Genomic DNA, 6,610 nt, shown 5'->3' on the forward strand with positions numbered 1-6,610 from the left:
TTTTTCTTAACCAAGTCTCAATTGGATGATAAGGTTCTTGATGAGGTAACACTAAAGGCGTATTATAAGGTGTGTGTACTCTTTTTTCTATTGAATTTTTTCTATTAAGGTTTTAACGAGACACATTATTTATTAATGAACATCCAAGTGGAAGTATTGTAAAATATATTAATTATGTGTATGTCTATTTTATATTACTTGAACGACGAGAACTAATTGCAAAAATTAGCTAAGAAAAAATTAATTTGGTTAAAATGAAACCAACTAGTTGAGTTACTTGATGGCCAAAAAGTATCTCCTATAAATAGGGGTCCTATAAATAGGAGTCTTTTATTAAATTATATACGCCATCACAAAGTAATAAAATATCTTCTCCTCTCTTTACAAAGTTGTTGATTTGCTATCTGATCATTAATAAAAGAATAGTTCTTGATTTGCTTCTACTATTATTTTGTTTGCAATTCTATATATTTTACAACATAAATTGTATTTACTGGTGTTTTTTTTGTGGACCAACAATTTTGGATGTGCATTAGATGTTTTTTATGTGTTTTGGGTCGCTCATTAGATTCGATCAGGCGGTTGCATGTTTGTTTTATTTCTTTGGTATGACCGACAGGAGAAAGACTGGCCTGGCCTGACCAAACTGGTTAGATTTGACGTCTGTCATGTATTTCAGTATTTCCACCAAGTTGGTTGCAAGTTACTTGTAAAGATGAAATCATTAGAGAGGTAGTAAACTTTTTTTACCGGCTGACTAAATGAGTTAGGATTCATGCTTAAATAGGACCACTTAAAGATTTGAACATGGCGATCAAAAGCAGTTCAGCTCACCAACACAAATTGATATATCCTCCTAGAAAGGAGTCAAAAGATACAAACAGCAATGCAGGGAAAAAGGTAAGAGCTGCGTTGAGCATATCAAATTAATAGGAAAGGTCTCCTTAAGTGAAGCAGTAGAACTATCTAAACATAGTTGACACACCCAAGAATAGAATCTAAAGAAGTATTATGCCAGCTATCTTGGGTCTATCCCAAACTTCTAGACATATCTTTTAGTGCGAAGCCGTGGAAATTAAAGACCAAATGTATGCACACGAATTAGACGTGATATGGAGACTGCAGCTGCAACACGAGTTGCCCTGGTTTAGACAAGATAAAGTAAAATGCTTTATCCATTATTTCATAAAACAATCTAGAAATTTACTTTAGTACTTGACTGCTAATTAAGAAGCCTCATCTGAGATAAGATAATCAACAAATGCACCGGATGCTATGTATTTTGGATCTCTATAGAGCAGATCCCTTTGGTTCTCACTTATCAGCTTTGCTTGAACTAAAATTGTCCCAACTAGTCCTTCTTGTCAACATCAGCCTCCGATTTGACGACCGATTCAGCAGCAACAGTCTCTGAAGGAGCATCATTAGCAGCCTCAGAACCTTTTGATGGACCATCTTCCAATGGCTTGGCACTACCTGAAGCATCAGCCTTGGCTGGCTGAGCTGCACCATCAGTTGCTTCAACAAATCTGTCATTAGCTTCCCTATCATTTACTGGCACCGCCTGTTTCACAGTGCCAACTTTAACGTATTTGCTCATGAATTTGAACTCCTAATCTCGCAACACATCAAGCTCAAATGCACCAAGGCCAGAGATATCCCCTGTAAGGTCTTTTTCCTCAAAGGACAGCTTGGCAAGAGCTCTACTAGCATCCTTTCCAGCAAACAATGCATAAGGTCCACCAGGTCCATAGAACATTCTGCAGGAACACACATTTAAACACAACTATGTGGTGGCAGCACCTACTGTAGAAAAATTACAGAAAATATGACAATTCCTCAGCAATTCATAAAGCTTAATGGTTGATTAAGATGTGTTATGTTTACATTTGAGGAAGGAACTTTTTCAGACTTGTGTCAAGATATTTGATCTATCAAGCCATATAGTTGTGGATGAATTTAATGTACATGAGACTTACGGGACGACATATAAAGCAATTTGACCTCAGATTTCTATTTGAGATCTTCATTTGATGATTCGTCGGCTGAAACAAGGACAAGGACCAATTTAATATTTTTCAAATCCAAGAGTTATAAATTCCACTTAAGCAATTTATCCACTCCAACAAGGCTTTACTGGACGTAAATAAAACTGCATAAGCAACAAAGTAAATATGTTTCCTTTTTCCCAGAACCTCAACAAAATAAGAATGATTGAATACCTAGTGCATTTGATAGGATAGCATAGTTCGTTTGCATTCTTGGGAATCTGGATGAAACCCGAGGAGTCCGCAAAGATTTGGAATTTTCCACGTCTCCACAGTTGGTGGGACCGCTAAAGTGTCCATTTTGTCACTTTAACAGAGGGCGCTAAAGTGGCCGTTGGCTGATTTAGCAACCCTGGCACAGTCACTAGGTATTGCTTCAGTGGTAGCCTAAGCGCTTTAGCACAGATGGTAAACAAAATAAGAATGATTGAATGAATACATTGGTTAAGAAGACTAGTTGATTACTATCCAAACGGTGATGATCACAAAGCTGCTTGAATTAAACATGGAGAACTCGAGCCACTTGTCTAAGAATCAATCACACACAGGCCACCTTTACTATCTTGAGGAATTGAAACTACAACATTTATAAGACCTTTCAACCACTCTCGCCCTTCACGTAGAATCACCACCTAACCAGCAGAGAAACACAATGGATTTTCGAGAACATTGGGAAAATGAAACATTTAATCCAAAGATTTTCCCATCCAGTCAGACAACAGAAGTGTAAAAAAACTTCCGTTATCGAATTAATATTAATTCTAAAATAGTAATCCCTCCGTCTCATAATAAATGAATTGTTGGATTTTGGCACACGGATTAAGGAAAAAGCATTAGAGACATAAATTTAACACAACTTTCCATTTTTACCCCAAAAAAAGAAAAAGTTGACCTTGTAGTACCTTTTCAAAAGTTAATTGATTGTCAAATCATAAGGGTAAATTTGAAAAAAAATTCAATAATTCACTTATTTTGAAACACCAATAAATACCCCAACAATTCACTTATTCCGAAATGGAGGGAGTACTAATTAGCAGAAGTTTTTTTTTTTAAGCATCAAACTTAGTTAAAAATAATAAGAGAAAATGATCAAATACCCCCCAACCTTTACCCCAAATCCCAACTACACACTTATAACTTTGAGAAGGTCCTATGACCCCCCTGAACTATTTTAAAATGAAATCATCACCCCTCCATTGCTGACATAGCAAGAGAGTGTTTCACTCTCTTTAAAGAGAGTGAGAACGAAAATATTTTATTAAAAATTTATTTTTAATATTTCTATATATATAATTTTAATTATTACTTTTCTTTCTTCTTCTTCTTCATTTCTTCTACTTCCCTTCTTCTTCTTCTCCAATTCTTATTCTTCTTTAATGACATCCAGGAACCCATCAATGGCAATTAATTTTTTTCCTACTTTTCTTCTTCTTCAATGGCATCCAAGAACCCATCAATGGCAATTAATTTTTTTCTTTTTCTTCTTCAATTATTCTTCTTCTTCTTCAATGGCATCCAAGAACCCATCAATGGCAATTAATTTTTTTTTTCTTCTTCTTCTTCAATGGCATCTACGAACTCATCAATGACATTTCTTTTTATTCTTCTTCTTCAATGGCATCCAAGAACTCGAATTACGTGAGAATGTTGAATCAATTCAGATTGGAAAATAAATTCATCGGAATTTTGAATTTTCCGGCACCATCACTGTCGCAACGCCATTTTGTGAAAACCGAATATTTTTAGACATTAATTGTTGATTTGATTTTGATAAGATTACATATCGTGTGAATTCCATATGATTCATTATGCCATTGAAGAAGAAGAATAGAAGAAGAAGAGGAAGAAGATGACGACGTGGCATGACGTGGAATTAATTTTTTATAGTAAAAAAATAATACATGACGTGGAATTACGTGGCATGACACGTGGCAGCGCGTGTAGACCACAAATCAAAATAAAATCTGGGTATGAGTTTTTAGAGGGGTATATATTCCACTTTAAAATAGTTCGAGGGGGTAATAATTTCATTTTAAAATAGTTTAGGGCGTCATAGGACCCTCTCAAAGTATAAGTGTGTACTTGGGATTTGGGATAAAGGTTGGGGGGTATTTGACCATTTTTCGAAAATTATGCAGGGTGGATTCAAGTCTAAGCAGGTTTACCCAGGTTCGCATCACAACCATCCTACCCCGTTTTCCAACCCTAGGCATAAGCCCTAATTACACAAATTAACGTGCCAAATCCAGAATATTAAGCAATGGTATGTAAAATACCAAACTTCAAATCCTGAGAACTTCAGAAAACACACTACTATTTTTTAGCAAAGAACAAACAAAAAGCAACTCTACTTGAAATGGACATAATGTAAGGATTGAAACTTTTCAAAAATCACCAAAAGTTCTTATGCTTTAACAGATGAGCTTAAAGGTGCATATAAGGTTTTGAATTTTACCATAATCATCAAGAAAAAGTATCTAAATTACTCCATTTGTTTCAATTTGTTTGTCCTATTTTGAAACTTTTGAATGTTGTAGTTTAAATTAAAGATATCCAAATGTCCTTTAATTTTGTGGCCAAACTAAAAAATATCAGGTGTAAAGTTAGAACCAAGAGTTGCCAAAAAGGGAAAGAGGCATTCTTTTCTAAAGGGACTAAAAAGGAAAGTAAACAAACAAATTAAAACTGAGGCAGTAATAATCAACAAAGGAAGAATCCACACCCAAAAGCATATCATTCAAAAATCCAAAAGCATCTAACAAAAGAAAAACACATAAACTGCAGATAATGCCAAAATAAGAGACAACCAGAAGGCAAAATAGCTTAAAAAAATACTTGCAGATCAATAACAATACCTGCTCTGAGAGACATCATAGATCTGACCCTTAATAGCCATCAGCAAAGGCTTATTAGGATCAGACCCATCATATTCCTTCAACTCCTCTTCACTAATTTCTCCAAGTTGAACAGGAGAGGGCAAAACCTGTGCCTATTCCTCAAATTCTCTAGACCTTTGATGATGACCATGATTAGATGAACCGAATAGCCCCGAGACAAGATAGTAGAAAGCAAGAGCCAAAGCAACAACTGTGAAAAAAGTTGCAGGAGATAAACCCGTGTATGCTGTGATTGAATCTTTCAAGGCGTCCCATAGTGGTAGGGCTATACTTCCACGACTCAGAAGGGGAAAATATCTTTGAAAATGAGCGACACAAACAAAGCGGTGTGTGTGTAGATTGTTGAGTGACGAAACGGGCAATAGGTTTTGTTTTATGTAGTGGCAACTGGCAAGTGCCTCATCGAGACTTGAGTAACGTACCATTTCAGACCCTTTTTTATTCCGAAGGCCATTTTAGACCTCCTTTTTTAAATAATCACATTTTCTAATGAATAATTTAGCTTAAGTTCTTTTTAAATTTAACCCTTAATTAGATGATTCTCGTCTTAGATGATTCTCGTCAAAGATTATATATGACATATTTAAAATCATAAATATTAAAATAATAAGTTTTTGCATTTCGTGCTACGTTAAATACAAGTTCTTTCTGTTAAAGAATGAATCGCCGAATCATAGACAATGCCTTGACTAAAATCAAGAATTCTACATAAAATGGGGAGATTGAAGTAGTTAACACTAGAGCTGTCAACATTGTCCGGTTCAAGACCACCTGAGCCTAGTCAATAAAAGCTTTAAAATTTGACGGACTGAATTGAGCCAACTCATCATGATGATAGATCGTAAAGTGGCCAACTTAACTTAGTTCTATGTTGGTCATGGGGCAGGTCAGGTCGCCCTACCTAATCCTAAATATATTTTTCATTATTTTTAACTCTAAATTCTAACATGAAAATGCTAACATAACTATCAACAAGACAATATTATATATTGTTGCTAATCAAGTCTAAACTACAAGTAAATTATCCCAATAATGCTTATTAAGTACGAATTATTCAATGCTTTCAATTGTTAATAATGCCTTTATACATGAAATTTTCATATTGAATTGTAGGTTTAAACACAATTCTAGTTGCATATAGTTTCTCTTATAGTTTCTCTTATTGTTTTGTTTGTGTTCATACAAGTTTGATGGTTTCTTGTAACGCCCAGCATCATCAATGTGTTAACTCGTGGTAATATGCTTTTAGAGTTAAATAACTAGAATAGTGTCAAAGAGACTTAGTCTCATTTTTTATTTTCAAAGTGAGTAAATTTTAAACCACATATAATTTTCCTAATTTTGACTTTTTATCATGTGGAAAATTGAATGAGTTTTTCGTCGATATAAGATTCGCCCAAATTCGATACCCGGACAAAAAGTTATGGCTAATTTAAGTCTTAGTCGTAAAACACCATCATTTTGCTGCTTGGCGCGTCGCGGAGGGGGTCTATTTAACAATTGTCAAATTTCAGTAGCCTTACGCAATTGTGGCGCGACGCACTGAAGCTCGAGGTCCCAACCAGTGGGACAACGCAATGGCTCCGTGTCACGGTGACCCTAAGAATCCCATTCATCAATTTTCAGTGAGCCACCGCGATTGTGGCACGTCGCGGTGGCCCATAA

General features: G+C 35.3%; 1 pseudogene; it reads right to left on the bottom strand.

Annotated features, from left to right (window-relative positions):
* Window positions 1–887: 887 nt before the first annotated feature.
* On the bottom strand, window positions 888–5,393 carry LOC107853474 (annotated as a pseudogene).
* Window positions 5,394–6,610: the final 1,217 nt, after the last annotated feature.

This window comes from Capsicum annuum, chromosome 6, assembly GCF_002878395.1.
Source record: "Capsicum annuum cultivar UCD-10X-F1 chromosome 6, UCD10Xv1.1, whole genome shotgun sequence".
Lineage (NCBI taxonomy): Eukaryota > Viridiplantae > Streptophyta > Magnoliopsida > Solanales > Solanaceae > Capsicum > Capsicum annuum.